The sequence below is a fragment of the Struthio camelus genome, chromosome 14 (assembly GCF_040807025.1).
Source record: "Struthio camelus isolate bStrCam1 chromosome 14, bStrCam1.hap1, whole genome shotgun sequence".
Classification (NCBI taxonomy): Eukaryota; Metazoa; Chordata; class Aves; order Struthioniformes; family Struthionidae; genus Struthio; species Struthio camelus.
Window position 1 is genome coordinate 18,138,825 of NC_090955.1, and position 9,869 is coordinate 18,148,693.

Genomic DNA, 9,869 nt, shown 5'->3' on the forward strand with positions numbered 1-9,869 from the left:
GAGCTCCTCTGGAGCTCGCCGCGCGGTGCTGGGGACGTTGCCCTGGCCTCCTTCTCTCTGTGCTCCCCTTCGTCCTCACGGGCAGCGTGCCGTGGCCGGCACGTCTGGGCTGCCGCTACTGCAGCCTAATGTCTCTGGGTGGGTTTTTAGCTTTCCTCTCTGTGTTTAAACGCAATGACTTGCAGTCACATTCAGTGTTTCCTACAGCTGCAGGCCATGCAGTACTGATGCTTGCAATCTGTGAATTAAAACCGTGAATTAAAACCAAACCAAAGTTAAAAAAATCCCTTTTTCCCCCTCTTCCGCGTTGTCCTCTCTGGCTCAGGTAAGTGCATTTAGCAGGTTCTTCTGTAATGCTGGAGTGAAAATAAGGTCACTGGAACTACGGCTGAAAATGCGGTGTCGTATTTAATGTCAGCAACTTGAACGTGCCCTGCGCCGGGTGCTCCAGGACACAAGGCTTAGCGAGCAGCGTGGGACTGTCCTGCTGGGAGTGCGACAGGAGATGTCTTTGTTGCTGCGAGGGCAGTGACCAGAATACGCGATGGGGCCGCGCGGGAACGCCTGGCCATGCCGAGCGCTAATCGATGCTGACATCAGCCGCTGGAGCAACGGGATGCCCGGGAAGGGCTGTGCCCTCCTTTTCCAAATCCTGCCTCCCCGGGGCAACTCATTTACATGGGCTGCCGCAGCCCTCAGCCGGCGCTGGAGGCTCTCAGCCTCGTGGAGCAACCTGCCTGGGAAGCTGGGACACTGTGAACGCCACGGCTAACAGCCAAAGCCGAGTTAATGGGAATACACGTTCACCTGCGTTAAAACATGGTAACCACATAAATATTAACTGTTTACTGCTGGATCATCCTGCCGTAGCAGGTAGCACTTTCTGTCCACGCAGGTTCCATTCTGGCCTGCGGCGCTGCACGTGGCGAAAGTGGTTGCCCGTCGCGCGGGGTCGTGAGGCTGCCGTCCTGGAGCTGCTTTCTTATCCGGCAGGCTCCAGCACCGCGGAGGCTGGAAGGCAGCTCTCATCTGCTGCAAGCCCTGCTAAACCGCTGTGACTTGACAGCTCTTAATTTGACAGCTTTTAACTAAGTGCAGTTCAGAGGAGGCTTACTTAGGTTAACGTTAGGAAAAATAACATTAGTTTCCACTGTAACTTTTTTGTTGTTTAATTTAGCAACACCGTATTTCAGTGCCTTGTTCCCGCAGCTCCTCTTATTTCCTGAACATGCCGTCTCGTTCTGCAAAATGCCGCCTTTTCCTTTTTTGTTAGCAGAGAGATTAATTTCCTCTCTTTTGACAGGAACCAGGCCATAACCATAACAGTAAATCAGTCAAGTGTGTGTGACTGCTTACTTTCACATTTACATGCTATTTGCTGGGCGATGTTTTCTAAAAAGGCAGTTCATAACCTCTGACCACCAAATTGACTGTTGTTTGTTGATAGTAATTAAAATATAAAATATTTTATCTCTAGGTAGTAAAATGTTCAGTGCTGCCTTTTAAATAAATTAATTTTCAAAACCAGACAGTGAAATGATCCAACGTAACTTCATCTATGTAAAGTCAGTTCTCAATAAGCATCAAGCATTTTAACTAAGTTTCCTGTACTCGAATAAGCTGTTATAGACGTCTTACAGAGAGCAAAGGGATTCTTTTTCTTTTCTTTACTTGATGGCTAGGAAAATTTTTCATTGCTACCAGTTTCTGCATGATGATCTACAAAGCAATTCTGTAACATATAAAAGGAATTTACTTTGAAGATATGTCAAGAGTTTTTGGATATTTAGCTTCGCCATTCCTGAAAAGAGTTCAATATTTGGTTTTCCTTAAGTTTGAGTACATATTTCTTTTGGTGGAGTCTGTTTACATTCAACTTTGCAACTTTGCATGTTTAGAAGAAAAATAATTCTATGAAATATGGACCTTAACTTTAAAAATGCAACCTTCAGCTTTTCAGGGACATTTTTAACCCTGTGATTCATTGTCAGCATAAAAACACCAGGTCCAGACCTTTTCAGTGTTCGGTGTATTAAATTGTATTGCAAAACGCAAAACAACTGAAAATGGAAGAACTGTATCACCATTTTATGGGCGTAACAAGTTTGGGTAAGGAGGTATTCTGTACAAATATTTTCTGCAGATGATGATGTTCTGCACATAGAAATTTTTTGTCCAGGCACTGTAAATAACACCACGAACATGAGTGAAGCCTCTAATATGCCTGAGTAGAAGGAAAGTAAAGCTAAGTCAAATATATCAAAGCAAATGCATTTTGGTACAGAAGCATTTTTTTTCTAGTAGTCTTTAAAATTATTTGCTGAACATGTTCACAGCAGTTTTGGTTTGCTTTTTAGAAAAGTTTATTAACTAGGATTAGCTAGGAATAGAAAAACGGAAGGGACATTGCTACGTTTCTTCTTTCTGAGGGAAGCGTGTTAGCTCCCAGAATGGGGCTCCTGGAGTCACTACTTGCTGCTCTGAACCATTCGGGAATAATTGCTTTGGTTGCTTTCCTAGCAAATATTTTTACTGTTAAACTTATTTGCCAGAATACTTGTGGGAAGTAAAGACAATGGAGGACACAAACATAACCCCAGCGCATGTGCGGTTCTTCTTCTGGGACTTCATACATCAGCTCAAGCTTCGGCATTTCCAGATGTCTCCAGGTCCACCTCGGCCAGCGTCACGGTACAGCGCTGTCTAGGGATATTTGTGACCGCGGGGAGAAGGGGAGCAGAGGGAGGAATGAATCACCTGGGATTTTAAGTGCATGGATCTGGGCTGTTCAGCTAAGCTGCTTCTCTTCAGGAGATGTATGTAATCCTGTTTGGAAAATATAACCGTTTCTGCACTCACATGACACTTCATTTGTGCGGCTAGGCACCTCGGTATTTTGACTGTGCTTTCTTCCTGCCCTGAAACACTTAGTTTCCAAAATTCTAATTGTTCCATAACTGACATGATATTTAGTGTATTTACACAGGGAAAACATGATTTTGTATTTTGAATGGGGAGGACTGTGAATACCAAAAGGAGCCCTCTTGGACACCACACTGATAGTAGCAGCATTGTTGCTCTGTGCCGTTATATAGGGTCTGTTAGGGCTTGCGCTGCCAGCGTCTGGCCCATAAAGCACAGCGAAGGCCTATGCAGCGCAACGGCCACAATGAGAGACTCTGTCCTGCTCAACATAACTCATTTGTCAGGGCAAAACATTTAGGAATACAAAGTAATCATTAAAAACAGCTACATAGGAGAGCCATTTCCTTGGCTGGGTGTCTCTGAATACTCGACTACGCAGCAAAGAACTAACATTCGATGTTTGCCTGTCAGCAGAACGAGAAAGCACAGAGAGTATTGCACTTGGATGTGAAATGACTTCGGATTTAAACTTGACTGTACATCAGTTTCTGAGCTAAGTGGCTTTGCTGTTGCTCTGTTTCAGACCAGTTATAGAGCCTCCCTGCACGTCAGGGGCGAACGTAAGAGGGAAAAACCGCACTGAGAACAAGTGTTAGGATCTGCGGCGTCTCATCTGCCATGCTGCCTCTCATCCCACCGCGGGTTTTCCCTCTTCCAGCGACGACAGCTTCGCGGCCCAGGGCGGCGTAGAGCTCGTTACAGCTCTGTGCGGATGCCCTGTCCCCACTGCCGCCCTGCCCCTCGCAGGGCGAAGCGGGGGGCGTCCCGAATCCCTTCAGGGTGCTCCTGTGGGCTTCGTGCTTCCAGCAGTCAGTCTGGGCTGCGCTTTACCCACAGTGATGATCGCCACTTTTTTCATAAGCTGCAATTTCTGGTGCTGCAGTGGGTGGCGTAAGGTCTTTATCCCCGGTAGAGGCTGAGCACTGTCCTCCTTGGGCGGTAGAGGCTGAGCACTGTCCTCCTTGGGCGGTAGACGGTGAGCACTGTCCTCCTTTGGCAGTAGAGGCTGAGCACTGTCCTCCCTTGGCGGTAGAGGCTGAGCACTGTCCTCCCTTGGCGGTAGAGGCTGAGCACTGTCCTCCTTTGACAGTAGAGGCTGAGCACTGTCCTCCTTTGACAGTAGAGGCTGAGCACTGTCCTCCTTTGGCGGTAGAGGCTGAGCACCGTCCTCCTTGGGCGGCAGAGGCTGAGCACCGTCCTCCTTGGGCGGCAGAGGCTGAGCACCGTCCTCCTTGGGCGGCAGAGGCTGAGCACCGTCCTCCTTGGGCGGCAGAGGCTGAGCACCGTCCTCCTTGGGCGGCAGAGGCTGAGCACCGTCCTCCTTGGGCGGCAGAGGCTGAGCACCGTCCTCCTTGGGCGGCAGAGGCTGAGCACTGTCCTCCTTGGGCGGCAGAGGCTGAGCACTGTCCTCCTTGGGCGGCAGAGGCTGAGCACTGTCCTCCTTGGGCGGCAGAGGCTGAGCACTGTCCTCCTTGGGCGGTGGGCGGTGAGCACTGTCCTCCTTGGGTGGCAGAGGCTGAGCACTGTCCTCCTTGGGTGGTAGAGGCTGAGCACTGTCCTCCTTGGGCGGTAGACGGTGAGCACTGTCCTTCTTCGGTGGCAGAGGCTGAGCACTGTCCTCCTTGGGCATGGCTGAAGCAGGAGAGCGGGATAGGGAGAAAACGGCAGCGCAGTGAAGAATCCTTGTCTGGTTTCTGCAGTGGCTGCTGCGGTGCAGGACTGTCCCTCCTTCGTTCGTGCTGTTAACCAACTTTTTTTTAGTTCCAGATGAGATTTACTCCGGTGGCTGAGGACCAGCTGCGAAGGGGCATCGCTGCGGCGGCGCCGTGCAAAGGCAGACGGCGCCTTTGCCGAAGAGCCTGCAACCCCAGAAGAGCTCCGTGGTGGGGCAAGGACTGCCGCACGCAGGCAGGAGGGTTAACGAGAGACTGTCCATGTTGCAGTTTCTAGGATCAAAAGGAGGAGGATGCATCGCTCTTCTCTTTGACAGTTGAATTCTGCCAGGATAAGTTTTTATAAGTAGCAGGACGAGCAGAGACAACTTTGTATGGGTGGTGACAAGTAAGTGTCACCATCAGCAAAGGAGAATTATTACAAAATATTCACTCTAACATTCAGATTTGCTTTATAAACAAGATTCTTTCAGAAAAATGGAAAGTCTATATGCTGCTGTCAATGCTGCTTTACCGCAGTGCTGGAACTCCCTGAACCTTTCCCATCAGTTTTACATATTTTTGAGGCTGCCAGCTGATCTGTGCAAAGCTAGAATGATTTTAGTGGAGGAAAAAGAATTGGAAAGAGGTTTCGGAAGCGTGAAAGAGATTTTTCAGTGTTTATTTTTAAGGGGGAGAAGTTAACACTCTAAAAAAGCCAAAACGCCAAGCACAACAGGGTTGCCAGATGTCAGAACACGTGAACGTGGCACCTTCCCCTCAGCTTAATTAATCTCCTGGTGAACATCGTTACTGTGGTCCTTGTGCTCAGCAGGCCAAGCGAGCCTGGCAATAGAAAGAATTACAGCAGTTTACGAGCTGGTTTGCTTGTGTTTTGCTGTAAACCCATCTGAAGGTAACTGAAAAGATTTGCCTGGCTTGCGAGGCATTACAAGTGTAGCTGTCAGGAATGAGCACAGCACAGTGGCCTGCAGAGCAAGATCCTAGATGAAAAGTGCAATAAATAGCATTATTTCGATTAAATAATGCCTGGGACTTGATAGTTTTAACTAAAAACAAAAAACAAAAATCATCTTTTAAACGTAACTGAGAATGTTGTATTTTTGTAAAGTAGGGGCCTGTTTTGGGCTAATCTACAAGATGAAGGGGCCCATGCAGAAAGAACTTTCATTACTAATAAACATCAGTTTATCTTTTTTAACTTCACCAAATTAAGAATGAGAGAAGATGACTTTATTTATAAATACCCTTAGGGGTAAATATCAAGCAGGAAGAATTGTGTAAGTTCAAGGTTAATATTAGCCTGAGATCAAGCGGATATAATTCAGTCATTAAAAAATGTAGACTGGAAATTAGAAGACAGTGAATAGTGGCATAAGAAGCAAAATTCTGGAATGACCCTCTGAACAGAGATGTAGTCTGATAAGCTTGTGGAAAGGGTTGTGTAACTAAATAGAATTCCTGAAGATCGAAAATCCCATTTTGATGTGAATCCTAGAGTATTTGGTGTGCTGATGTAGTCAAAGGAGGCTGAAAAGGGAGGGATTGCTGGTTTTTTTTTTCTCTAGATCTATACTGTATTAATCCTAGGGTTTCTGCTGATCATCTGTGAGGATAAGAAAACAAATTCCATTGACATATTACCTCACTTCTGGGAGCTTGGGTTGTTATTTTTTTCCCTATCATCTGAACCAATGAAGATCAGCCACAGCCAGAAACAGGGTACAAGTGAGATTTGCTGAATAAGTAGCCTTAAAATCTTAGGGGTCTGACTGGTGTCCCCCATTTATATTCTCAAAGATTACTCACTAGTTTAGGTTCAGAAGGAAGTTCTTGCCTCGGTCAGAGGAAGAGCCATTGAGACTGTTGTCTTTGCACTCCCGTGCAGTACGGGATGTGGTTCACTCCCTGAGTTTATCAGTAATTTGCACTTAACGAATAACTTGCTCTTCTGGGAACGTAGGCTGCTGATAACATCTTCTAACTCTCTTCCTGATGTCTGTTAAGGGTGTGAGCTTGGTCTTTTCCTATAGGTTATGGTGTTGTCATACCTGTCTCATGTAAGCAGATATTCTTTGTACCGTTTTGACCAAGACATCTAGCACAGTGGCATGCAATTGTCGGGGTCTCAGCTATATAACCCCAGCTTCCTTGCCAACCTTATGTTTTTATATTATACAAATACATAGCAGTACCCCACAGTATGTACAGACCTTCTAAAGACAGGCCATCCCAATGTTCAGTGCTCTTTCAGTGGAAAACAGGTTTGTAAAATTTTCATTCCCTAAAGTGTAGATGAAGAAGTTGTTAGGACATGCACTTCATTCCTAGGTGGCATTATGTGAATGCAGTCTAGTGTTTTACTCCCTGGCTTGAGAAGCATAGCTTCATGTCTGTTGAGGGAGGCTAGAGTGCACCTCATATTTCTGATTGATTGAAAACATTGGACATAGTGCATGGACAAATGGAAAATCCCTTGAAAATCCAAATATATTATCCTTCTTTCTGCAGCACAGAAGACAGAATCACAGGTTGATTTTTCATTCTTTAAGACAGGTTTCCTAATAAATGAAAGTCCATGTGGCATTACAGAAAAGCTGACACATCATAAACTGTCCAACTCTCCCATTTGCTTTACTGAGCTACTTAGTCCACTGCTAGCAACTTCAGTGCTGGTTAAGCTATTTCTCTCCGTTCTACCACAGGCGCAGTATTTTGTGGGCTCTGTCAAGTGAACATTCTGCGCTCTCTAGGTCTCCTACCTTTCTTGCTGTTATGTAGCATAAGCCAAGACTATTTAAAGCTTGATTTTGTATTATATCAAGCTGCTCTAGAAAGCCCTGTTTTCTGATTATAAAGTAATTATGGAGGACAAGTTTCACTCAGTCCCAAAATAGCTGGGCATCAAATTCTCAGCTGTAATAAACTGGTATCTTGCCATTGTCTTCCATGCGTACCTGCCATGCGAGATCAGCTGCAAATCTGCTCCCAGGTGGTAGGAGGTGAATGTGGTAGAGAAGCTTGGTCATAAAACTGACTGTGAGTTAGACTAATTTTTTTTTGCTTGTTTGTTTGTTTTTTTACAAACTGCTGGGAAGGCTGAGATTAGTGGTGCTCTGAAGATACTCAGGTCAACGTTAATTACTTAAACCAAAGATACAGCTTTCTTCAGAGCTCTTTTACTACTCTGTAGGTCAGTGATGGAAAATAAGCTATAGCTGAAAGCAGAGATAACAGGAGATGAATATACATTATTTAGAGTTGAAGACCTTCAGGACAAGGATTGCCTATTCCTTTTTGCCTGTACTGTGCCCAGCACGCTGGGTCCCCATTGTATAGGGTCAAGTGTAGTAAGCATAATTAACAAAAATACAGCAACTCTTGTTCAACCAGAACAACTACAGCAGAAGACCAACAGATGAGTTAGCCCACACTTATCCATACTACTTGAGCCTTGTTTAAGTGGTATTATTTCTGCCTACTGATCTTTATTTCTATTCTGAGAAAAGATGCATTTCTAATATATATTCTGATATACATTCCCCTTAATGACAGAGTCAAGGGCACTTAGGAACTTAAACAAATATAAAACATTTGAAGAATGCTGTAAGTACAGGTATGGGCATAAAATTGCCTCTATTTAGGCATCATTTTGAAAAGTTCCAGTGGTTATTAGAATAGCAGACTTTATTGTACGTCAGGATGCTGACGGCTAATAGCTGCATGGTACTCAAAGTCCATGTGCTTATATCATATTGCAGTGAGTAATACCACAAGAACAAACAGAACAAAAGTAATAAACATCAGCCTAACAGTTTCCAAAAACATTAGTGGTTTTTGGATGCCACAGTTTTAGGGTGCTCAAGGGTCAGTTTTTAATTTTTGCTCTGCATGTGTCCTCCAAAAAGTCAGTTTTCTTTAAGATGTGCCTAGCTGAGCATCAGTTACCTGTAAGGCTCACAGCATGGAACATGATTTCTTTACTCATGTCTATATAATCTAAGTAAAAATGAAATGTACTAACCAGATAAGAGGTAGGTGGTTAGAAAATCTTGAAATACTTGGAGGAATCTAGGGCAATATATCAAACTACTTAATTTCATCTTCCAGTTGCAAATCAGTTTCTGCTCATTGGGGGAAAAAAATGTCTGTTTGAGAGTGTTTCTTTATTGGCTCAGAAAACAGTAAACTTGAAGGTGAATGCGTTCTGCGAACCTGTTACAAACTGCACCATTTCCACTTAAAAACCTTTTGGAAATCCTTTAATGAAATATTTTATTATTTTGGTCTTATAATATTGTCCATAAAAATTCCACAAAAAGCAGTTGCTTGATTTTGCAGAAGCTCAGCCTGTTGATTTCACTTTACCATCGGAGATGCTCTTTGATGTTTGGCATTAGTGTGCAAATGATAAATTTCATGAATATTCTAAAATGTAATTGAAACGCCTCATAATCTCTATTTTCTATACATTCTTGAATTTGGTAGTTTCTCATAGACATGTTTTTCTCAAATTCTGCTTTTTCTTTTTCTTACATAATTTTCATCAGTAAAAATAAGCCCTTTGTATCACTTAAGTTGTTTTTTTTCCTAGGAAATGGACTCCTTTCTATTTCATTTTGTGAATATCTCTTCTAAACCCCTTTTATTTCAATAGGATTTATATCAAAATTGGCAAGAGCAGTGATATTATTCCCCACTCCTCCTCTTTCTTCTGACTGATCTTTCAGAGTTAGAAGTAAAGAGATCACGTTACTTTAAAAGCAATTTGACCTGCCTACAAAATCATGTGCTTTGGCTTTCATGCTCTTCCTTTCAGGACTTACATGACCCCTTTTACAGAAAAAAAAGCCTATGTACATTATCTGAGTATTGTGTGTTTTAAATTCCCAGGATAACTAACCTTTTGAGTATGAAGTTAAAGCATTCCCATTGAGGCTACTGGGTACACCTGTTTGCTTAATATCTCATCAGCAAGATAATCAGACTGTGGGATGTGACTGAGCAGCAGTAATCAAGTAGCAAATACATCGTAATAGTCAAATCTATCCTGTCTAGATTCCTGCTATTGAATGGCACAGGGAAAATCAAGGATTTGGACGCTGAAGGGCTACAAATGAGGAAGGCAAAGATGGAAAGTCTGCAGCACAGGATATAAGGACCTGAAAAATGGAAGAGCAGTGCCTTGAGTACAGGGCCTTAAACATCCTTGGAACCATAAAAGGTATTTCTTTTTCTGATAATGTCCTCTATGTTGCTAGGTGCTAAACA

General features: G+C 43.9%; 1 long non-coding RNA gene across 1 annotated transcript; it reads left to right on the forward strand.

Annotated features, from left to right (window-relative positions):
* The first annotated feature begins 1,783 nt into the window (after positions 1-1,783).
* On the forward strand, positions 1,784-9,817 carry LOC138060966 (uncharacterized). The gene is made up of 3 exons (XR_011134479.1): positions 1,784-2,691; positions 4,687-4,986; positions 9,657-9,817. It is a non-coding gene; the product is annotated as an uncharacterized lncRNA (long non-coding RNA).
* Positions 9,818-9,869: the final 52 nt, after the last annotated feature.